A 23,280-nucleotide genomic window follows, 5' to 3' on the forward strand; every position below is an offset into this window, starting at 1 on the left:
AATGTATCAGGTATCAGTGCTGATTCAGCACAGCATTAGAGAAACTTCTAACTTAACGTTATATTATAACATATAACTGAATATGTTAACATATAAGCCATTGGAACAACACTGTTACAATTATTCTCAAGACCTGTTTATTTATATGATGTTTTATTTGTTTGTTACACACACATCAAACATAAACAAGGCCTCATAATTATCTAAATTACTTATACAGTATGTTACTGCTTTGGCCAATGTGTGAATTATTATTGAAGTAAATAAAATTGAAATTGAGAAAAGGAGCGAGTGGGAAAGAGAGACATATGATGAGACACAAAGAGAAACATGAACTACCTCCACGTTGTGCAACTCACCCACTAACCTTCAGCACTACGGGTCAAAGTTTAAAGTTCATCACTCTTAAAAGCTGCCCATGTGTGCTTCTGTGTACCTGATGACCAGGCTTTTTCCTGCTGATAAACACAGGGACAACTCAACAGCATGGCTGGCAACTTTCACAATAACTGCAGTGGGTAGTGTAGATAGTGGTGCAGTTAAAATAGATAATGACACTCTGACACTTTGTACACAACTTAGATAAGACAGACAAGTGTACGGAGACAAATGGAGATAAAAACACATCTGCGCATATTTTGTTTGGGGAAAATGCTACAGAGGTTTTAGGTTGACATAACTTGCTTACTCTCTTGACTCCCCTCTTTTAAGCATTCACAGGTGTGGATCCTAATTGTGCATCTCTTGATGTCGTTTCACTCCTTATGAAATATTAACAGCTGCTTAATTGAATCATGTAATAATATTACTTCACACAATGTCTGTGATGTTACAAAAGGTTTTTACTATTAGATTGAGATAGTAGTAGTGGTAGTGGTGATGTTCTTTTTTAAGCCACATTTCTTTAATCAGTTTTAGAGTTGTCAATGTCAAGAAGAATATTTTCAGCTGCTACTTCTTTAAAACCAGAGGATTTTAATGTAGATTAACCAAAGTCTTTTGTGAACTTTTCTCTTTTCTCTCCTTCGGTCTCGTCACTTTCTCTTTAATTTCTTTCTCTCTCCTCTTGTTTTTTTTTAATCTAATCCCTTGCTTTCCTTTCCTCTCCTCTCTGATACTAGTATTCTCCAAGGCAACACATCACAACATAACAACATCACCATGGCACGTGACCGAAATGTGAGCGAGAGGGAATAAAACACAGAGCAGGCTCCAATGTGTGTGTGCCACATAGAAGAAGAGTGTATGAAAGGAAGAAAAACGAGTGAAAAAGTGAAAAGAAAACAACTGAGTGAGGAACAAAGAGTATATAACCCACACATAACTTTTCTATAGGTGTATTTGTATTTAAAGTGTTTACCTGTACAGGTGTGTATGGAGCTACAGTAACATGTGTAAGTGAGACTGACAGAGTGTGCTGATGCTGAACATCAGAGCAGAAGCTGCCACCTGAGGGAATTACTCAGCATTCCTCAGTCGAGCCGCGTTAGTGCAGAGAGCCTGGAGACGCGGGAGTCGCAGGGAGCCCGGCTTTGATCGGCCCCCTAAAATCCCAACGCCGGGATAAGAAGAATATGCTGGGAGGGGGGCCTGCAGGGAACACACACACACACACTAAAACACATCTTCAAAGGTGTACACATGCACACACACACACACACACACACACACAGCGTTCTTCCACTTACATTTTATTCCAAACGTTCAAAAGACATATATGCTGCCCACGCATGCATAGTGATAATCTACTGCTTTTGATCCTTCCCAAGTCTTTCTCACACGCATAATGTACATGCATTACATACTGTACATACACACACATAATCTGGAAAACATTAACATGGAGAGCTCTCAATGTCATCTTTACACAGAGTAAATCTATTTATGGAGATCTATTTATGTGTTCCGTCTAGCAGTGGCACACACAGAATCTCTAAGGGTCAGAAATAAATAAAAACACACTTGAGGGAAATTTGGGCCCAACAGAAGGGCTCAAGGGCCCTTTTGGTATGAGATAAAGGCACAAATTAAAATCAGCTGACCAACTATTAAAATTATGTATGGAAATGTTTTCATTTCACCCCCAAACACTTAGTGTACAAGGCCGGTAAACAGCCCTAATGAGACAGACCTGCTCTCCAGCAGTAATCTGACAGCAAGGCAGGCGACAGGTATAATGGCCGGATTACGAACGTTTTACCACAGTATTAGAGCAAGGACACATGTACGAGCTGCAGCTGTAAGAGCAGGTTTCATGACGCCTCATTCAACTCCTTGACACTAACTTTTAGTCTCACTCGCCCCCGCAGTTTCTTTCCTGTCAGTGTGCTGAATGACAAGTCAACCTGTTCTCTTTTTCTTCCTTGTCATGCTTTTAACTGTGGTGAGAAGGCTGTTTCATTTTGATGGCTTGATCGCTTATGTAAGTTAAAGTTCACTGGTTAAGGACAGAAAATATTCGGCCCTCTTGGCAGATTACGCTGCAGCAGCACCTTCCAGAAACTGCATGCATATATTCATGGATCAGAGAGACGATAGAAAGATCTCAGAATTGTCTTTTACGTTGAAAATTAGACAAACAAATCACAAAAAAAACTAAAAACTGCCTCTTTGTTTGAAGGCAAATCTTATTCACTTGACTGAGTGGTGATTGATAGAAAGTGGGTCATACACAAAGCTATTGGCAGAGAGAGATTAACTTTGAAGACGAAAATGTAAATGTCTGATAATAAAGACACCCAGGGGCAGAAACTTGAATCGTCTTGTTTTACAATGACTGGCTTCTCCTTCACAATGATTTCTTGTTGCTTTTTGAATGGTGTAAGAAGAGTAACCTTTAAAGGAAAGGAAATATTGCAAATGAGCAAAAAACTTGACTCATGCTGTAATTGTGTTTTGGCAGATCAGGCGACATGAAGCACACATCAGAAGAGTCTTTGCATGGCCAGCCCTCAGGGCTGTGCTGACATTGAACTGACACTCACATACTGTAATACTGAGCCGGTTGGGGAAGGTCTTTGTGGCCGGGTAAACATTTTTTCCATTTGTTTTCACAAATGTTCAACTATCAGTTAAAATAAAGAAAATGTGTCAGTTAAAAATAGCGCACACAGTGATTTGTGCATCTGTAATGCACTAATTATTTAAATGTATTTCTCTGGACACACAGGTGAGTCGACTTTTAGAGGATAATAGTTATTATGGGGCTCACAGTACGACCTTAGGAAGTCACCAGCATACGTCATGAAGCACCATAGATGTGGCAGGTTCCTGCTGGCAGCACAGGTGCTTACATACACACACTTAACACGCACACACACAAGCACACATACACAGACACTTGGCCAGGACACTGCAGGTACCCCCTCCCAACCCCACTGATAAGCATAGCCACACACATAAAGATACACACACACACAAAGCACAGGTGCTCACACTGCCCCACCAGCTGTCCCTTGAGATCCTGCTACAAAGTTTGATGACCAAGACAGAGAGGACAAAGGAACAGGGAGACTACCACAAAGAGGAATGAGCAGGCGCCACCACTGACAGGTGTGTGTACTGGACTGTACGTGTGTGTGTGTGTGTGTGTGTGTTAGTGTGGATCAGGTCATGGCTCACTTCCAACGTGCTGCACTGCCCTTAACCCAAATAAAGTCTGGTTATCTTTGTTTAACCTTCACTGCTAGTGCTGTGTGTATATTTATGTGCATATGTGTTTGTATACCATGCCCTCACTGGCCTCTGGAAAAGTGTGAATGCATACGTGCTATATCCGCACAATCACCAAAAAACATTCATAAAAATACTTGCTCCTTTAGTGATCCGAGTACAAGAGTTGAATAACATAGAGAGTAATGTGGCATTTCAGGTCAGCGTAGTTGGTTCTTGTGACTTTAGGTTACGTCACTGTTGTGTCAGCCACATGACACATCATAAAAAGTTGTTCCCTCTCGCCTCTACAAAAGACTGACAACCAGTTATATAACCAAGGTCACAGGGTCAGAGCAGCAAACACAGTGTGGCCACGCCCTGCCTGGCTGTTAGCATTCCATAGTGAGCTACGCTGTCAATACTTGACAGGCACGAGATGTACAGCACTGCTGTCCTAGCTCCAGGGGCCAAGCTCAAACACGTCTAGTGTGACCTCTCTTCTCACCGCACCTACACACAAAGAGCCACGAGAAAATGCCCCTGGCAGATTGTAGTAAACAATAACAAATAGTAATAGTAATTATTTAAATCGGGTTGATAAAAATGGTCAATTTAGCAGTTTCACTCTCTACTGAACTAACCATGATGAGTGTCTAGAAGGACGCAAAATCACAAATGTTTGATTTCATGTGAGGGAAGAAATAGTAAGAGCGAGATCACCACTTAGCTTATTTATTTTGTTTTGTTTTAATTATTTCATTGCATTTTATATTTTCAATAAAGCACTTTGGTCAACCTCTGTTGTTTTTAAACGTGCTGTAGAAATAATTCTGACTCAACCAAACCTCATGTGATTTTTTATCATTTTGTAAGTGCAACGTGTGCTCGCAAACAAACTGCATCTTGTAAGGAGCCACTCCCAGAACTTAACTCCTCTTTCAGTTCCTCCTTCCTCTTACTAATCTTTCAAGAGAATCCATGACTCAGTTACTTCCAGGGTTTTACCGCCACATATAACAATTATTATTTCACCCTGAAATAAGAGTGTCTAGTTAAAATTATTTAATGCACTTTTGATACCGATGTAAAGAATATGTTACAAAATACAACATATTTCATCTAAAAAGAGGAGATGCTGAAGCTGGCTGCCCCAACTATATATTATACTGTGTTCTTGTCAAGTACAATGGTGCAGCTGCTTGTGGCAGCTTGTTAGACTGGGTGTTAGTCACAGGGATGGCCACCATGGGGCTACAAACTGCTACAAGGTCATACTGAGATTACAATGTTCGAGGGGCCAACAAATAAAACGTGAGCTTACACAAACACACACACGCCTCTTCCCATAGAGATTCTAATTAGTTGTTGATGGCTGCAACAAAATGAAATTTGACATCTAAATTTTCTGAACTTTAGAGTAATTATAAATGTTGAATTTTAAGACTCATATCACTCATCCTGTCTTAAAGAAGAGGTCTGTTTTTTTAGCATAAAACCAATAGCATTGTTGCATATCCTTAACATTCACATAATCTATATAAATATAATGTTGCTGTTCTTTTATGAGTGTTTGATTATGTCCAATTATGCCTTTCTATCTTGAAGAAAAGACACATGCATTAGAAAGTACACACACACACACACACACACACACACACACACACACACACACACAAAGGGTAGTCTCGGGTCACAGAGTTCTAAGCGCAATCTCTTCTGACACTTACAGTACCAAAACCCTCACTCACACTCCGCTTAACACAGATACAGTACACACACGGGTACACACACACACACAGAAAGACACACACACACACACACACACACACACACACACACACACACGCACACACGAGTGCCCCGAGTGTCTATACATGATTAAAAGACTGAAAGTGGGGCAGGCGCACAGTTCTAGCTGTGTGAAATTACTGCAGTTTCTTTCAGCCCACCTCAAACACACACATACAGACATACCGTACTCACATCCAACCAGGTCTGTGTCCAGTAAATGTGCACGGCTTTATGCGGGCGCACGCACACACACACACACACATACACACACACAGAGCTACAAAACAACACAACATTGGTTCAATAATTGAGTGATTCCCCCGATAACGCAGCAGGGGAGAAGAGAGCACAAGTGCCAACCAGTTATTGGAGCTGGCCAAATAAGAGATGACAGTTTTTTTAAATATCGGCCCCTCTCTTCCCTTCAACTCCCCCAAGTGAATGTTTTCCTGGACAGGATGGTGGATTCTTTTATAACAGCATTCTGAAAACCCCAAATATTAACTTATAATAACTATTATGGGATTGTGATGGGGTTCACAGAAAGCTACCCTCTCAAAGAGGCACTCATATTGGCACAAGATATGTGAATAGTTTCATTGAAATCCTGAATTGTATGTGTATTAATTTTAAGTCATTAGCTGTGAATAGAATCTGGTTTTACTGCATCTCATTGCATACTTGAAGAATAGCTTGCAGTACATAAAGCTTTTCAGCTGAATGCAAATTATAAGATCAATTGAAAAGATTAAACAAATACCCCGGGGAACCGAAAGGCCTCATTGAAGTCAAATCAGTGATCATGACGCTTGTCTTTCTGTTGATACAAAATTACAAAAATGCTACCTACTGAGGTATTATTTGTTAATAGCATAGTCTGACATTATATAGTAGCACTTACTGCACTATAATAGACCTGATCTTTTTAATGTAATTTATATATATATATATAATTTTTTTTTTTTCCGGACTAAAGCACTTCAGTTAATTTCAGCATTTTTTTCTGTAACCAAAACTAGACATAACAACCCTTAATTAACCTCTGGATATCTGTTCTCTTAAAGGATGTACAGACACTGACATATTTTGGTCAGATCCAGCTCACACTGAGTCATGCACCAGTGTTGAGGATCAGGCTGGAAATCTTCCATGACTCATGGCACCTTGGTTTGAAAGACTGGACTTTTCTCTCCTAAGAAACACTGGAGTACTTACACTTGGCTAAAAGAGCTGTTGAATAATTTCCCCAATGCTGAAAACGACATGAGCTACATGCACCATATCAGGAACAAAGGAAAAACTGGATTTTTTTATTATTATTATTATCATTATTATTATATGTTATATTTCTTTCACAGAGAAAACTAGCTCACAGCTTCATAATTTTCATCTATTTACCAAAAATGATGGCTCAAAAACATGAGAGCCAAAAATGAAAAAGTGACTCTGGTGCAAGTTACAAATCTTTCACTGTCTGTGCAGCCGAAGGTAATTCTCAGAGAAAACTAAACAGCCTGAGCCGAGCCACATTTGCTCAAAACCTTTCTTTTTCGGTCTAGTGGGGCTTACAAACAGAAAACCATATAAATGAGTACAGGACACAAGCTTACTACTTTTACGAGGTATTATGAAACTGTGCCTCGGTTTTATAAGATTAGAAGTAAACAACAACAATATAAACCCTACAAATCTCTTCTCCAAAGCTGGACCAGAGGGGACTGAGCAGTATTACTATTGGTGGACTCTAATCATGTGTTGCGCTTGGCAAACACACTTAGGACGGAGAAAAACCTTTGCAAAAAGTTCAAATAGAAACCTGCAAATCCAGCAGCTTCTTAGCAGCCTTGTGCAAGGTTTCCGAGAATTAGATCATAGGGTGTTTATGGGAGAGAGGACTTGAGTTTCTATGTTGTGATTCGGGGATTGAAAGAGCGCTTTTGCAATGCAAATCTTTGCACTAGTGGATGGGTCCAGCTTTTGATTGATCATTCTGATGAAAATTGACGCTTCTGTTTCGACATCAGCACCAAATAAACAGAAAAAGTTGGTGCAAAACCACAAATGATCACTTCCAGGAAAATAAAACACAGATAGCCTTTGGGTCATGTTGATAAAGCTGAGACTTGTTGTAGGTCAGCAGATACACGCGCATGAGACCTACTCGCACTTGCACCACACTAAAATACACACTCAAGCACACATGTACAGACATTTTAACATGCCTGTTACTGTATACATTTGACATCTGTAGTTCCCTCACTGTCAGTAAATGGACTAATAACCAAGCTGCAACTGGCTCATACCTCCTCCAAACTCAGTATAGCCCACCTCCAAAACAAACAGCTGCCTTGTGCTCATTTACAAATACAACATCTGGTGTATTAGTTGCAAGGTTTGAGAAATTCATGGCAGTTTCTATTGCACAATAACTGATGTGTCAAAAATTCTGCCATGTCTTGCTATATAAAGCCATTTTTATGCATGGCAACCGTCACACACTAGAGAATGTGTATGATGCAAACAAAGAGTAGTGAATCTATTAGGAAACCATGACTGAATCATGGGGATGATGTGTCATCTGGCTTTAGCTCTAAAGATGAACATGTCCTCATTGACTACACAGTTCTTAAATATCTCATTAGAAACAGAATGATCAGCAGCACTGAGTTCAAACCAGTTCACTGCTGTTGTAATTGATGTTGCTGTAAATCCACTAGCAGAGCATTAGCAGATGTTAGTTGATGTTCAGTGGCACAGTGGCCCTTGCATGTTTCAGGGTTACTCTAGTTCTAGGGCAAAGGTCATGGAGTTCAGGTCAGTGTGACCAAACCTCAAATATAGCAGTGTGTGTGTGTCCACTGTTTTGCTGCTGGGATTACTGGCTCGTCCTCTTCTAAAGAGGGACCTTGCATTGTCTCATGTCCAAGAACAGAGAAGCTGTTGCAGGTTCAATGAATCCATGGGAATGCCTTGTAGAGCCAATCCATATTAGGTACCCTGGAATCTCTCTTCCATTTAGTTTCAAAGATAATATCTCAAGCGATAAGAGTGTTTCAGCCAAACTAATACAAACCATGCAAACAACTTTTTTATTTACTTATTTAGAACTTATAGGGGGAAAATGGACATTGGAGAAATCTATGAAAGCAATCTAGTAAATAGCCTCCAATTTAATCAACAGTGGTAGTAATGAACCATCACTAAGGTGCAGTCAACTCAGAAATTATATTGTTAACTTGCCTTTTCCATTCACCTGCTATTTTAAATTTATGTATACTGCATGCCCTCTAAAAACCATACACATGATTACATTTAATTAAGACTTTACTTTTATCTGATCCAGTCTGATACCAATTATTACTACCACCGTGTCTCTGGAAGAGAAAGATTTTTCACCTTCAAATCCGATCATTGAAGAAAGGAGTCAGTTCTAGGGAGCACATTTTAATTACACTGTCGTTTGGAGATGCTATATATTCATCATCTGCAGAAACTGGAAGGTTATTATTATTGCACAATCAACCGTTGAGTGTTTGAATTTTTGTTTGCCTGTTAGCTAAGGGTTCAATTTCAGAGAAAAAATAAAGTGTAATGTTTATACTGTAAGTCTATGTGGGTTACATTAATGATGGCAGTTATGACAGGTGTATTTTGTTCATGCTTGGTGGCCTGAAACAACATGAATTTTGCATGCTCTCACTCAAAATGACCCCACCCTTGACCCACATGCACACACAAATCGTCTGCCCCCTCCCCACACCACCAGTCCTCTTGCTTTAAGTGTAAATGGTTAAAAGGGTTACACTACCTCTGTTCACTCCTCCCCCCCCCCCCCCCCCCCCCCCAACCTTTCAGCAACAGTCTTCAGTTAGGTAGCGTGTCCTGTCAGGTTGCAAATGCACTCAGCTATCCATCTCAGGCAAATCGCTGGCAGAGCTAATGGCACGTCATGTAGCATTAAACCAAGCTGACTGGGCGCTCGCCTCAAAAACCAAAGGCTGAAAGGGGAAGGGGAAGAAAAGCATCTTTTCACTCAAAAAGATTGTGTGTTGTTGGGTTTTGAGGCTAATTGATGGTGAGAGGTTTGATAGGCGGGGGGGTGGTGGTTGGGGTTTGTTGATATTTTTTTTAGGTTAGTGGTTAACACTACACATCTGACCCATTCAGACTCGTGATGTAGGATGTCTTAATATACTGGGGGAAATACTGTACTAACACTTTCACAATGTATTAAAGGCCCAGTATGTAACTTTTCTGCATTAAAATGTCTAAAAATGACTAAACCTATGTTATATATTTTGTTAAGTTGTCTACTTACATTATCCCAAATGTTTCCAACAATGTTCAAACCCAGAGAAATCTGTAATCTTAATCAACGTAACCGTCTGTTTCATTTGGTAGCCTGTCAATGGTGTCATATCCCCTTTGTGCATATGTCACCGTTGTGATTGTCTGCCAGAAGCTGTCATGAATTTACTTTTTATCCAGTTTTAAGCCACATTTTTATGATACACTTTTTAGATCTTGGTCGTTCTTGACTATATCTTTTAACCAGATGAAGGATTTTCGTCATCAGACGTCTGGATCTTAAGTTATCAGAGAAACAAGCTGAGAAAACGTTAGCAGCAGCTCAACTCATAGCCCCTCTGCATGTCCTGTGTCTGCTGAACATCAGAGAAACACTGATTTTTAACATGAAACTGCTTTATTCAGTGTTCTTACTGGTTTTAATCACGGGGTCCATTTGTTTTGGAGAGGAGGAGACCTCTGCGGATAATTCGGCTCCCGGTAAAAACCTTCTGAACGATAAACACTGAAGGAAACCTAACCGGAAGAAGCTGACGGCAACGACAGCAATGCTGGTTGTTTAACAATGAAGACAACAACTGCTATGATCCAACGCAACTTCACAACATCATCAAACTCCATCTTTTGTTACAGTTTTCATTGACCCCTAATGGCAGAAAATTACATACTGTGCATTCAAATGCATCATGGAAACTTACAATATCCAAAATAGTTGCACCACTGTGACATTTATGGGGAAAGATAGAGAAAAACAGTGGAGAGCACGATAAAGGTGAAGTCCAGTCATTTTATTTGTCAGGCTTTTAATCACTGTTATGATCTTTTAGAGTTTCACAACATCTATGCTATGAACTAAATCGAAACAACATCCGAAACCTTTGACCTTCAGCTGAAAACAAGTTAACCTTTGCATAAATAGAATAGAATATAATTATTGACAACCACTGGGTAAAAACTACAGATACACATCAACAGTAGCTTGATTATGTTGGTAGACTGTGAGACCATTAAAATAACAGACTGCATACAGTACATACGTGTTTATTATATGGACACATATGTTTTTTGCAGTAATGGTCATATGTTTCCTTTCTGTATGAGTTACCAAATTAGACCTCCAATTGCTCCTGGGGTGAGACATGCTTAAAAGACACCTATCTACCCTATAATGATACTGATGATTCCTAAACCACCTGACACTCTAACTGTGGCTTAACAGGGACTTGTAATCTGGAAAGTTTACAAGTTCCCATAAGAGCCATTAAAGTTATGGAATGTACAAAAGAAGAAACTGAGTTATTTTGGTCTGATGAGGATGCTTAGTAATTTCCCATTAGGTGGACTTTCTTCTCCTACCACAGGTATTTTCCCTGGGCAAGCCCCTGCGGATGGGTGTGTACACTAGCATAAGCACAGCTGCAACAAGTGTGTGTGTGTGTGTGTGTGTGTGTGTGTGTGTGTGTGTGTGTGTGTGTGTGGTCTGTCATTGGATACTTCTGGGGACAAATTTCAGACTCAGGAACAGTTAACTGGGGAAGGTTTGTCCAACTGGGGACAAAAGCTGTGTCCCCAATCTGAAAAAAGCTGATTTTTTGTTCATTGGTTACGGTTAGGGTCAGGGTAAGGTTCCAGGAAATTATTGCATGTCCAAAAGTCCCCAAAAGTGGCCATGATCTGCTATGTGTGTGTGTGTGTGTGTGTGTGCGTGCGTGTGTGTGTGTGTGTGTGTTGTGTCCATGCAAATGTCTGCTATGAATTTGTGTGTGCTATGTAAGTTGTGTATGAGTCTGTCTATAGGTGTGAGATTGACATGAGTTGTAGGATTGTTAGGGCTGGGTATTTAAAAAATTACAAGACCAGTACCAATATCAGCACCCTTAAAGTGATACCAATACCAATAGAGTACCTCATTCTATTTTTTCTGGGGTTTTTTTCTACTTCATTCGCTACCCAACATGTGAATGGAAGAAACCAGTTATGTAAAATGCCACCACTACTCCCCATCCAAATGATTCTTACACAAATACATTTTGAAAGTGTTCAAATTATTTAAATATTTATTTTTGTGGCATCTCGGCATGCTGAACTCCGTCAAATACGCCATGCTTGTCTTCACCACCACAGACTGTATGGGTTGCAGCTGCTGCGGTAGTGGGCCAATCACATGTTGCATTAAATTGAGGAGTGCTTGTGGTGATTGGCTGCAAGCAAAACTATACAAATAGCCATTTTTTTCTAGATCCGGGTACAAAAAGGATTGAATGCAGGTATTGTTCGACTAGAGATGCTTCAATACTACTTGGTACTGGGTTACCTTAAAAGGTATTGAGTACCGATACCCAGCCCTAGGGATTGCACATGGACACACTTCTCTCTTGTCTGTCTGCTGTGCAGTGTGTGAATAAGGGCATTTGATGGTCATCACCTTCCCGTGCTACACACTCACTCTCTGATGAACACACAAACCTGAGCTGCAGCAGGCATGAATACACGAACATGCACTTAACTACCTAAGTAAATGCATATATACACACAGAAAAATAAAGTGATTATAGAGTAAGTACATAGGTACATGAGAGTAATAGTGACATTTCTTTAACTTAAGCCCTGCAACTGCATCAAGCTTTTTAGAGTAGCAGAGCAAGAAGATATTGAATTTTCTTTATTTTATCAGTGCAGTACCACACACGACACTAGACAGAAATGAATTCCATTAGTTACCACTATATTTGTCCTACACTGTACTTTTGTCACTACACTCAGCAGGAGTGATGCCACCAGCAGGAGTGATGCCACCATGCCTGTGTAATTTATAGCCTCAATTAAGTTGCCTCTCCTCAGCCAACAATGTATACAATCCTGTTACTTTCGAGGGACGCTGAGGTGCTCGTCATGCAGTAGTATCAGGCCACTGGAGAAACTTTGTGAAAATATAATATAATCTAGGATTACAGTCTAATAAGGTGAAAGAAAAACGGAGAAAGAGACTCTCTCCAAAGAGGTCTTGATACTGTGATTGGTCATGGACTCATGGGGCTCATGGAAAGGCAGGGAACATCCTGGCTCACTAGGTCTTATCTGTCAGTAGTGTTTTAGCACACCTCCCTGACTGTCATAGCCAGATGTCCCTGTTCCAATGTCATGAGCTTACTACATAGCTAAAGGAAGGGCCAGAAATAATAGCCAGTCAGTCAGGCAGCCAGCGAGTCAGTGAGCCAGACGTGTGTCCAGAAAGCTTGTCAGCTAGCTAGCCTGCACTGTCAAGCATCCAGCCAAATGTCCAGCCAGATGAGGCTGAGCTATGGCCAGCCAGCCATCCAGTAAAAAATATGAACTGGCCAAGCCACAACTACCAACCAGCCAGCCAGCCGGTGCAGACAGACAGACAGACAGAGAAAACCAGCAATCCAGCCACGCATCCAGCAACTTGCTCTATTCAAACCACACCAGCTTTGTCAGAGTGGAAATAGTTTCATCGTTACAACATTACTGTTTTAAACATTGCCTGTGGTTTAGTTGCACAGGCTTGTCTCAACCTGCCCTCAAGTGCCCACCCACATATGCCCCTTGCCATATGGTGACCCGAGTCCCTTGTTTTCATACACTAATCCATTGTCGGAGAATTCCATTGCACATGCCACACCATGAACCATCAATGAAATAAAGGTTACTGTTGCTATAAGATGTTTTGGGATGCATGGTGCGGACCTTCCCCATGCTGCCACGTGCAGTGTCTTGACATCAGAATCCTAAGGAGTAAACAGTAGTAATGGAAAGCCAGTTTGTGCCAAGAACAACATTGGTGAAGGGTGGGTTTTGGTATTCAAGGGATTGTTTTTATCACTGGCCATTTTCCTGTTATTGAATTCCTCTCTCTCAATGCATATCCTCCTGGCTCAGACTTAAGTCATTGTTGATACCCACACACCCACCTTGCAGCTGTGGATCTGGGGGCTTTGCACCCAAAAAAAATTAGAATGAGGCACCAGTAAAAATAGAGGTACATGAAGAGAGTCATTTTTGAACTGAAAAGTACATTTTTCACAAATGTACCATAACAGGCACATAATGGGCCCTTTCGAGACCAGGTGGATACATTTTGATCCAACATAAAACAAATTAGTTTAAACAAATTATACCTAGTCAAAAAATTGTATCAGTTCTGCCAGAACTAGATGTTCAATTACAAAGATATCATAGCAGAGATCCTAGCCTAGCAGCAGAGCTTTAACCCACACAGTTGTCAGTGTTTGTGGGTGGGAAGCCAGTGAGGGGTTATGTCCTTGTCTAAGCAGTAGCAACTGGCTGCACACAGTGCAAGGTACCAAATGTACAATTTGGTCATTTGGGGTATAAATACAAAAAGTGACTTGCAAGAAAAGACACAGTCAGGTACTTCCTCAGCTTTTGTACTCAAAATGACATAATTTTATTCTATCATTTTGTGAAAGAGGGATAGAGTATGGATGGCATGGTCACAGCAATTTATCCTGTCATCTGCTGCCAAGGCTATCATTTCTAAATCTAATGCCTAAATGGACACAGCATGTTAGACATTTTATAAAACAACATGGACAATTCTTTGCTTTGCCAGCTCAAAGTTAACATTCAAACTAAACTGTTTGATATTTTCATTATATTACTGTAATATATTTACACTAAGCCCTTTAAATAAACTTAAATTAAGTTTTAAATCACCCCAACGGGTGATCAGTCACTCCTAAACTTTTATCATAATCTTTACATACAGACTTTACCTGTTGATGTGAATCTAATGTTCTGATAATAGAAGTTATCCATCAGTGCTTCGATATACTGTATACGTATGACCCTAATTCCTACTATTCTTCTTTCATCTCTCTTCCTCATCACTATCTATCTGTCTGTCTGTGTCCCAGGGTGTCAGCTTATCCCCGTCCCAGGCCTGGAGCTCTATGGGGAAGAGACAAGTCTGCAGGAGCTGTCTGACTGCCAGTCAGTGTCAACTCCCCTCTGTAATCCTCTACTGCCTCTGATAAGGATAAGGCAGAGCTCGGCGAAGAGAATGAAGAAAAGAAAAGAAAAGAAAAGAAAAGAGAAGAAAAGAGAAGAAAGAGAAGAAAAGAGAAGAGAAGAGAAGAGAAGAGAAGAGAAGAGAAGAGAAGAGAAGAGAAGGAATATGTGTTATGTGTATGTATATAATTGAAGAAAACAACATGAGGACAAGAAATGTACATAACACAACAAAATGTTTCTGCAGAAGGGCGATGAGTAGAAATATTATTTAGAGAGGGGACTTAGAGGATAATCATTTAAGCAACAGAACCAGATTCCAATCCCCACAAAAAGTGTAGTGGCTTTGTCACTGAGCGAGCCACAGTTGAAAGAGCTTAGAGCCACTGCTCTATTATAAACTATATAATACCATTAAACACAGAGAAAATAACTCAAACCACATTTGGATGTCCTCTAAAGAGTGGGCTGTTATCAGTTAGGTTCTCCCTCGTTTAACTTGGCCCTCTAAATGCCAATGCTTAAAATCCTTCCCTCTCAGCCAGGCTTTGCTTGGAATATGATCAAATATGAATCAAGGCCTGAGAGATCACAGGAGGAGCATGCTGAATTAATCAGTGCATGATAACCTACATGAGGTATCACATTTGATGTATAGGCGCAGAAATGATCCTACCTGATTTGATGAGTTGCATGAATTTAAATCGATACAGGAATTCAAACTTGTCATCTGAGAGCTTGTTATTTGCCCGCATGAGCAGTTTGTCATCATCTAGACCACTATACAGTTTAGCCTTTTACAGCAACCTGCCCGGCATATAGACAACTGTATATCATGTCAAGCACACTGGCAGCCATTACAGATCTAAAGCCAACACCGGCTGAGCTAAGTCCCAAAGCCAGCTCCCCTTTTTCACATGGCTATTGAGCCATGCAGCAGCTTATCGACCCAACAGTGTAACACAAGTTTGTAGGATGGCTTTAGTCCTTTCTCTCCCCATTTCTCCTCCTCCCATCTCTCTCTCTCACTTTCATTCAGATACTGGGACTACCTTGGTCATTCAGAGGATTGGTATTGATTAGATTGCCACATCAAGATAAAGACGGTAAGGATGGAAATTATATATCCACTTTAATGTTCACACACAGATCCAAAAGTAACAACAGTGAGCCCCTCTGAATGTTTTGATTGAATTATACATTTAAAAATTACTTATGGGACTCCAACAAGTACATTACCAAAATTCAGTGATTCATAAGACCATAAAAAGTGATCTCATTGACCCTATTTCCAATTAAATGTTTCCACTCTCTAACGATGTATTGCAGATTCAAGTGGCTGCCATGGCATCTATTGAACTAGCATTGCTATCCTATACAGAAAGCAGACTAAGGAGGACAAGACTGTGCACTAAGCAATAGAGACACACACCCGATCGCACACGGTGGAATGTTCTTTCACACAAAATACAAAAAAACTCTCATTGGTCCGCTTTAAAAGCAGCACTCTGTGTGTGAGTGCGTCCTTTCTCTTGTGTGCATGCACGTGTACTCTGTGCGATCATGAATAGAGCAGGATGAAAGGAAAAGCTGAAAAGGTCTGAGCGCACTGCATGGTTCAACCAGACAGCTCAATCTCTTGATCTGCCCCCGCCCCCACCCACCACGCTTTACTTTTTCAAAATCATTTTTCTCACACACACACACACTCTTCTTGTCCCAATCATGGCCCGTCTCATTGAGTTTGTTTGTCTTTGCACTATTTTTCAACTCACCTCCTCCAATCCCTGATTTCCTACATTGCTGTTCTTCATTATGTTCATTATTCAGTATCAGACATAAGGTTTCTGTGTGAAAGTGGTATAAAACAAGGACATCAGATCAGAAAAACAGGCAGGTGGAAAGGAAACAGGAGAACTATGTCTAACTGATATGCTGAACATCATGGCTTGTTCAAGCACACACTCTTAAGACCTATAATTTGTGTGCAATTTTTTTGTGTGGCGTTATCTCTGAAGACAGAGTTGGGGCAGCTACATATTTTGTTTGTATGTTTACATTATCCAAGTATCCATGTTTGTTAAGGCTTCTGACGGTACATTCGCTCTATGTGTATATGAGGGAAGTCAGGGCTGCAGCTGCAAATAAAAGCTCATCTCACCTACTCCATTGTAGGTATACCATATATACAATACATATGAAATGAGCATTAACATTTTCCTGCAAGATATATGAACTTCACTATAAAACTACACTTTCAACAAGCTAATTAACTTTTCTTGGTTACTCACCTGGTAAAAACTGCATAAACATCACACATTAGGAAAAAGTTAGGTGCAATAGTTAGTGATGTTATATTCAACAGTTTATTCCTTGATGCAACTTGTTTTAAATGCTCACATATACCGTGATCTGGCAGAGGACAACACGAGCCATTCCAAAATTTACAAGGGGAATAGTGTGAGAAAGTGTGCTCAGACATGTAAACTAGAAATGCCTTGGGGGATCTGTGTAAATGCTACTTCAGAGTTTGAGAGGTGGGTAAAAAGCACTTATGTAGGTTTAACCTCCACTACGCCTCTACTTGCAGTGTGTCACCTGTCAAAGTCATTCTGTAGGTAAATGTTAAGAGTAAGTACTGTTGTTCCAACTAATTTCTCTACAAATATACACAGATACACACAAACACTTGATTCAGCCATTGGTAAATCCATCTGCCCCTCCCATCATCAGTCATGCTGCCAGTATTTGCATGTTGGAACATATAGCCATTTCTGTCACTTATTCATTTAGCCGTGAAATCTCCGCCCAGTCATTACTTTGAAATCTCTCTCTATTTGCCTCTCTCTCTTAAACGCACACACTCACTAACACACAATCTTCCCCTTTTCCCTTACATAGGCAGCAAATTCCAGAGACAAAGAAAAGACTAGCAGACTAGCATGATCTAGCAGATGTGTGTATTCATGTGTGTTTGAGTGTGCAGGTCCGTGTGCACATATGGCTCTGACAAATGAGCCAAGCTCAGTTAAATGGCTTGTGATTAGGACACATTGGCTTCTAATTGCCTCTCATTACCATTTGAAAGTGAGTGGCGGCTGGAATCAAAGGCTATGGTGGCAGCGGTAAAGTGCATGTGTGTGTGTGTGTGTGTGTGTGTGGTTGTGCATGGTAGGTGGGTGGCACAGCACGCCTGATTCACAGTGGCATGACCGCACAATAAAGCACGATAGTTTGGTCTTTCACTATCACAAAGCCTTTCATGTTCATGATCAAATCTAACCTGAAATATCTTCAACCTGCTACTCCTACAGATCAAATCAAAACCTTTGCCACTCCAATCTCAAACTCCTTGAACTCCAAGCTGGTGGCCAACCACAACTACTCCCTCTACTGTTCCCTGAATATACAGTTTGCTTATTTCCTTCTCACTTAGCACTCTTTGGCTCACTTTAAATAACATCTTCTCTCTCTTAGCCTGTAACACTCATCACTTGGTAAACTTTACTGTATCCAGCCTTCCTACTAGACCCTCTGTTTACCTACCTTGTAAAAGTCTGTCTATTTTCACTCTCCACCTTTTGTACTAACATCTCTCCTCTGGTCATATGCTCACCACCCTTAAGACTTCCAGGCTTTAAATGTCAATCCACATCCTGGAGGAGCTGACTGGTGCTGACACTAGTGAATTTAACTTCTGTTGTCCAACTTCAAATTTCTTTCTAAAACCCTCGTATGCACTTTTCCAACTCAGCTTAACACCCACCAGCAAGGTCATAATTTACTTGGACCATTTCTATCTGGATATTGCTCCTGTCACAGCACTCAAATTGCCCTGGTCAAAATGATTGTGCAGTTGACTCTGGTACACACTCCATCCACATTCTTCCCACCCTACAGTAAATACAGCTTTCCACAAATGTTGTGTTTCATGAAATCATCCAAAAACAATTACTCTCTATTGGCTGCATCGATTCTGTACTTTTCCAGCGAATTTCCTTCATTTCACACGAAACAGTTTATTTCCATTAAGAACAGGAACTCAAAGATACTCCCATGGTGTCCCACTGGGATAAATACTGGGTTCCCTTCACTTTGTTATTTACCTCCTCCCTATCGCTCATCATCATGAGACATCCACTGTTCCAGAGTTGACTAAAATCCTTTTTTTATTTAAAAAACTTAAAAATCTTGACAGCAACTTTCCACTTCACCCAAAAATTCACAACCTCCCCACTAGAGAGTTCAGTTCTCCCTGGTCTCCCGAACAAACTCCTAAATAAACTAGTATTTTTTCAACTTTTTAACTCCCCAATAACCCGCCATACATTATTTTCAACATCTTCTTCTCATTCAAAAAAATCTGCAAGGAATTTCCTACTCCTTATTATTGTTGTTCTTAATCATGTTTTGCTGTTATGACATAAACTTTTATACTCCTTTGACCAGGTAGATATCAAGGAAGACAGAAGGCGATATAGCAAGCATTTTGAATGATCTTTTGCACTGCTGCATCTATGAGTCGGCTATATGGGCCATTCATATCATTAAACATGAAAGATCATTTCAGCCTAATCTATGAATATATAGGCTAGGCAGCATACCATTACACATTAACTTAAAATATTTACATTTTTGCTGAGTTCATATAAAGCATCTATTTAACTATTCAGGAAGCTATCTGAAATGTCAGTGAACAGAGTATGGCATATTAATATCACAGTATAGCTTGCAACATTGACTAGCAGCTTTTGTCTCAGGTTCACAGTTGAAAACTATTTTGTATGTTCCACAGTAGTGCAACCTTGTGCAATATTGCACTGCCATCACCCAATACGTGATATTGTAATACCAATTTCTAACTAAATGTCACAAACAGTGTTTACCAAACAAAACTAAAGCAACTAACCAACCAATTCAGTTCATCAATTGCTCATAGGCATAGCCCTGAATGTTAAACATAAAAGTTTGTACTCACATTCTTCACATCGAAAGTGGCTTCCCAAAGTGGGAGCCATTGCTGTCAAACTGATGTTGACTTGAGAGCCACTCCAATAACAGCAAAAATAGAAATGTCCCAACTCAATCCATGGGAATAGTTTTGTGGCCAATCAAGGCATTTTTTAAAATGTAATATCTATCTTAACTGCATGCATCAGTAACTTATTTGAAAAGAGCCACTTAAAGGATCAGTGTCTGGGATTTGGGGGCATCTAGTGGTGAGGCTGCAGACTGCAACCAACTCAATACCCCTCCCCTCATCCTCCCCTTCCAAGCAGATAGGAGAACCTACGGTGGCCACGAAACTGACAGAAAATATGAAAGGCCTCTCTTGAGCCAGTGTTTGGTTTGTCCATTTTGGGCTACTGTAGAAACATGGCGGTGCAACATGGCGGGGTCCACAGAAGAGGACACTCTCCCTATGTAGATATAAAAGGCTCATTCTAAGGTAATGAAAACCATGGGCACAGATCCTGGTGGGGGTCGCCTCCAACTTCTGAAAAACATGAAGTTGTTGCCCCCCAATAAATTAGTGAATGAAGTTAATGTTTCACTTCATCCTGATACCTTTGCTCGCTATTGGACTACATTTCCAAGATTCCATCTCTGTAACATCTCTGTAAAATAGGTGAATATGTATAGTGATGGCCTAAAAGTGATAAGTGCTTCATTAATATATATTTTAAGCTACTATTAATGGCAAAAAAGACAGCAATACATTATGTAGCCCCGAAGTTAGCAAGAACCTGACCAGGCTCACTCAAGGTGGACCAGCTATTCTCATGTTAGTGACAACCCCCCCACCAACTATCAAACAGATCTAAACTGCATAACTAAGTGTGTCCTGTGCAGCTGTACAAGAAATACTAATATTGTATCTGCAGACTAACAGCTTTTTGTCAATTTCAAAAGACTTGGATCAAGATAAAGAATGTGATTGCTACATCCCTGACAAAATATTAACATTTGTGCAAAACCTCATCAAACTACTCCAGCAGCATAATCCGATAGCCTACCTATTGATCTGGAGGTCCCAAATACATATACATTTTTGTTGACATTTTGCTTAAAAGCCAATAAGATTAAACACGATGACTCCTGTTCAATTAAAGAGCTAGAGGCATGCATAAAAGGATTTTTTAAGTAGCTTTACAGCAATATTTGGGTTCCTGAAACTTGAATAGTGCTGCACAAAAATTCTGCAAGGTTTTTATTAAGTTTTTATGGATGTTTTAAATAGTCTACAATGCTTTTTTTGTGCAGCAGTTTCATAAGGGGAGAGGAGGTGGACACAAAAATTACAGTTTTGGGGTGACATTTTCTGTCAAACTATAAACATAACTTAAAATCAGTTTAATATTTCCATTTGGTTTGTTTGTTCAACCTAATAGTGAGTCAGCAATCTTACTATATTTGGTGTACATACTATTTTATTTCTATTTTTCCCAATTTGGGTTCAGTTGTATCACTGTCATATCCTGCCATCATTATCTTTTTGCTGTGCTATTTGAAAAGTAGTAACCCTCTTTAGAATGACCAGCTCATTCATTGCCTGCAGCTACAAGACATGTTTCAACCATGGGAAGAGATACAATCAACAAGTTTACTCAAATTGCACATAATTGTGGAGACACTACCAGGAAAAGGAGAACAGTAAAAGTGTAAATATCCAGCTGGTAGGGAGAACCAGAGCTTTTCATCTTCAGCACTATTTTGTCCATCCACTTAGTCTCATTTGGTTGCCATATTAAATGCATAATGTGAGTGAAAGCATAGGCTACTACCACTTGGGACGCATAGCCTACACTGAGTGCAACTCCGAGGTGTAAACAGAGTAAAAATAGCCTGCTATCACAGGCTTCCCTACAGTCCCGTTATATAATGGTCCAAGCTAGGATGAATGACATCACGGGTAGTCCAGCAATCACAAACCGTATGTCCTTTACAACCAGCTGGTAATGTAAAACACAGTGGAGTAACATAATACATTCGCAACAATAAATACATTTAAAAAACGGTCGGAATAGGCAAAACAGATGTAACTACGTTTTCGTTAACAGTGGACAAATTTCTGCGGTTAGTTGCTCTCCGTCTCTTTTCGTGTAAAGAAAACACTTCCGCGATGGTGAAACGTAGATAAAAAATGTAATGCTTGCCTTTGACAGTCCTTGTCACTAAGGGAATAGTTTAAAAGAAGACATAAGCGACATGTAGCAACGTCATTTAGCAGTATATGACAGTGTTTTGTGCTTTTAAAAAAGTCTGCAAAGAGCAAATGTTTAAGCCGAGGTCGAGTGGCGCAGTTACTGGAAGTACAGGCGCCTGCCCGACACCAGCTCGCCCGGCGGACGCGCTCCTCGCTCGGTCAGAATCCAGCCAAACCTCCGCTCCCTTTCGTCCCACTTAAACACAACTTTGCATTTACAACGCGAAATGACAAGTATATACACACAAGCCCTGAACGTCCTCGCACTGCTTGGTCACTTAAAAAATAGGTCAGAGGGCGAAGTAAACATTTTCCAAGGCTTTGAAGTAAACCAGAGCGTCAGCGCCACCCTGCCCAGTTGTTCCAGCCATTTTCTCCACACAGCTCCAAAAGAGAAAAGTGGCATGGTGAAAGCAATGACGGGCTGGTGAAACGAGCTCTAAAGGAACAGTTTTGGGTGACTTACTGTAGGGTGTAACGGGCTGCTGAGTTTGTGTCTCTCCTTGTTGCCAGGGCTCCCCTGCTCTGCTCCGGCGCTGACGGTGGAAAGCGTCTCCCCTCCTAATGATGTCTGCAGCGCGCAGCTAGTAGCTCTCTGCCCCCACCTTCAGAGAGAGAGAGGGAGGGAGGGAGAGAGTTCAAAAATGGAGCAGTTTGGAAGCTACTCATGCAAGAATACGAGAGTTTGCTCGGAGCAGGGCAAACACAGACAGAATTACAAGGTAAGTTCACTGACAGCAGGGCGTGAGAATGCACGCATGAACACATATTGGTTCATTTGTGGTATGTATTCATAGTAACTGTCGGCTGCATTCATTACACTAAGTTTGAGACACTTCATACATTACGTCTCTTTTTACTCATCTACATTTATCTGACAGCTGGTGTTACTTTGCAGATGAGGATTTCGGATGCAAAACATAAAATGTGATTGCTGTAGATTAAACTACTGAGCAGTCTATATAGTAGAATCAGCTCCACCTCAACAACATTAAAATGCTGTGTGTTAATGCATATAATAATAATAACGCATCCAATAATGAATAAACACTGACAGGGGTCATTCTACTGTATAATCAGTACTTTTACCTTTGATATTTTTAGTCGGGTAAGCTTCTGAATGCTCATACTTGTAAATTTGGTATTTTTATATTATAGTACTGTTACTTTTACTTAGTAATTGAATACTTCTTCCACCACTGAATCAGATGAAGTTTATTGATCTTAGGCACAGAAATCGGGGTGTCACATCAGCAAAAAGAAGCAAAAGAACATTTTCATAGTATAGATAAGTAGCCTTAAATGCTAGAATACTATATGCATTATGA

At 40.3% G+C, this 23,280-nt stretch overlaps 1 protein-coding gene across 2 annotated transcripts in view; it reads right to left on the reverse strand.

Annotated features, from left to right (window-relative positions):
- The window catches only part of atxn1a (ataxin 1a), a 99,581-nt gene extending 77,080 nt beyond the window's left edge, over positions 1 to 22,501 (reverse strand). The window contains exons 1-2 of one of the 2 annotated variants that reach the window (XM_042436527.1): positions 22,419 to 22,501; positions 1,450 to 1,590 (exon numbers count right to left, since the gene is read on the reverse strand). The gene's annotated coding sequence lies outside the window, so the exon portion shown is untranslated. The remainder of the gene's footprint in view (positions 1 to 1,449; positions 1,591 to 22,418) is intronic. The other variant, XM_042436526.1, reaches the window with a different exon arrangement.
- Positions 22,502 to 23,280: the final 779 nt, after the last annotated feature.

Source organism: Thunnus maccoyii, chromosome 15, assembly GCF_910596095.1.
Source record: "Thunnus maccoyii chromosome 15, fThuMac1.1, whole genome shotgun sequence".
Classification (NCBI taxonomy): Eukaryota; Metazoa; Chordata; class Actinopteri; order Scombriformes; family Scombridae; genus Thunnus; species Thunnus maccoyii.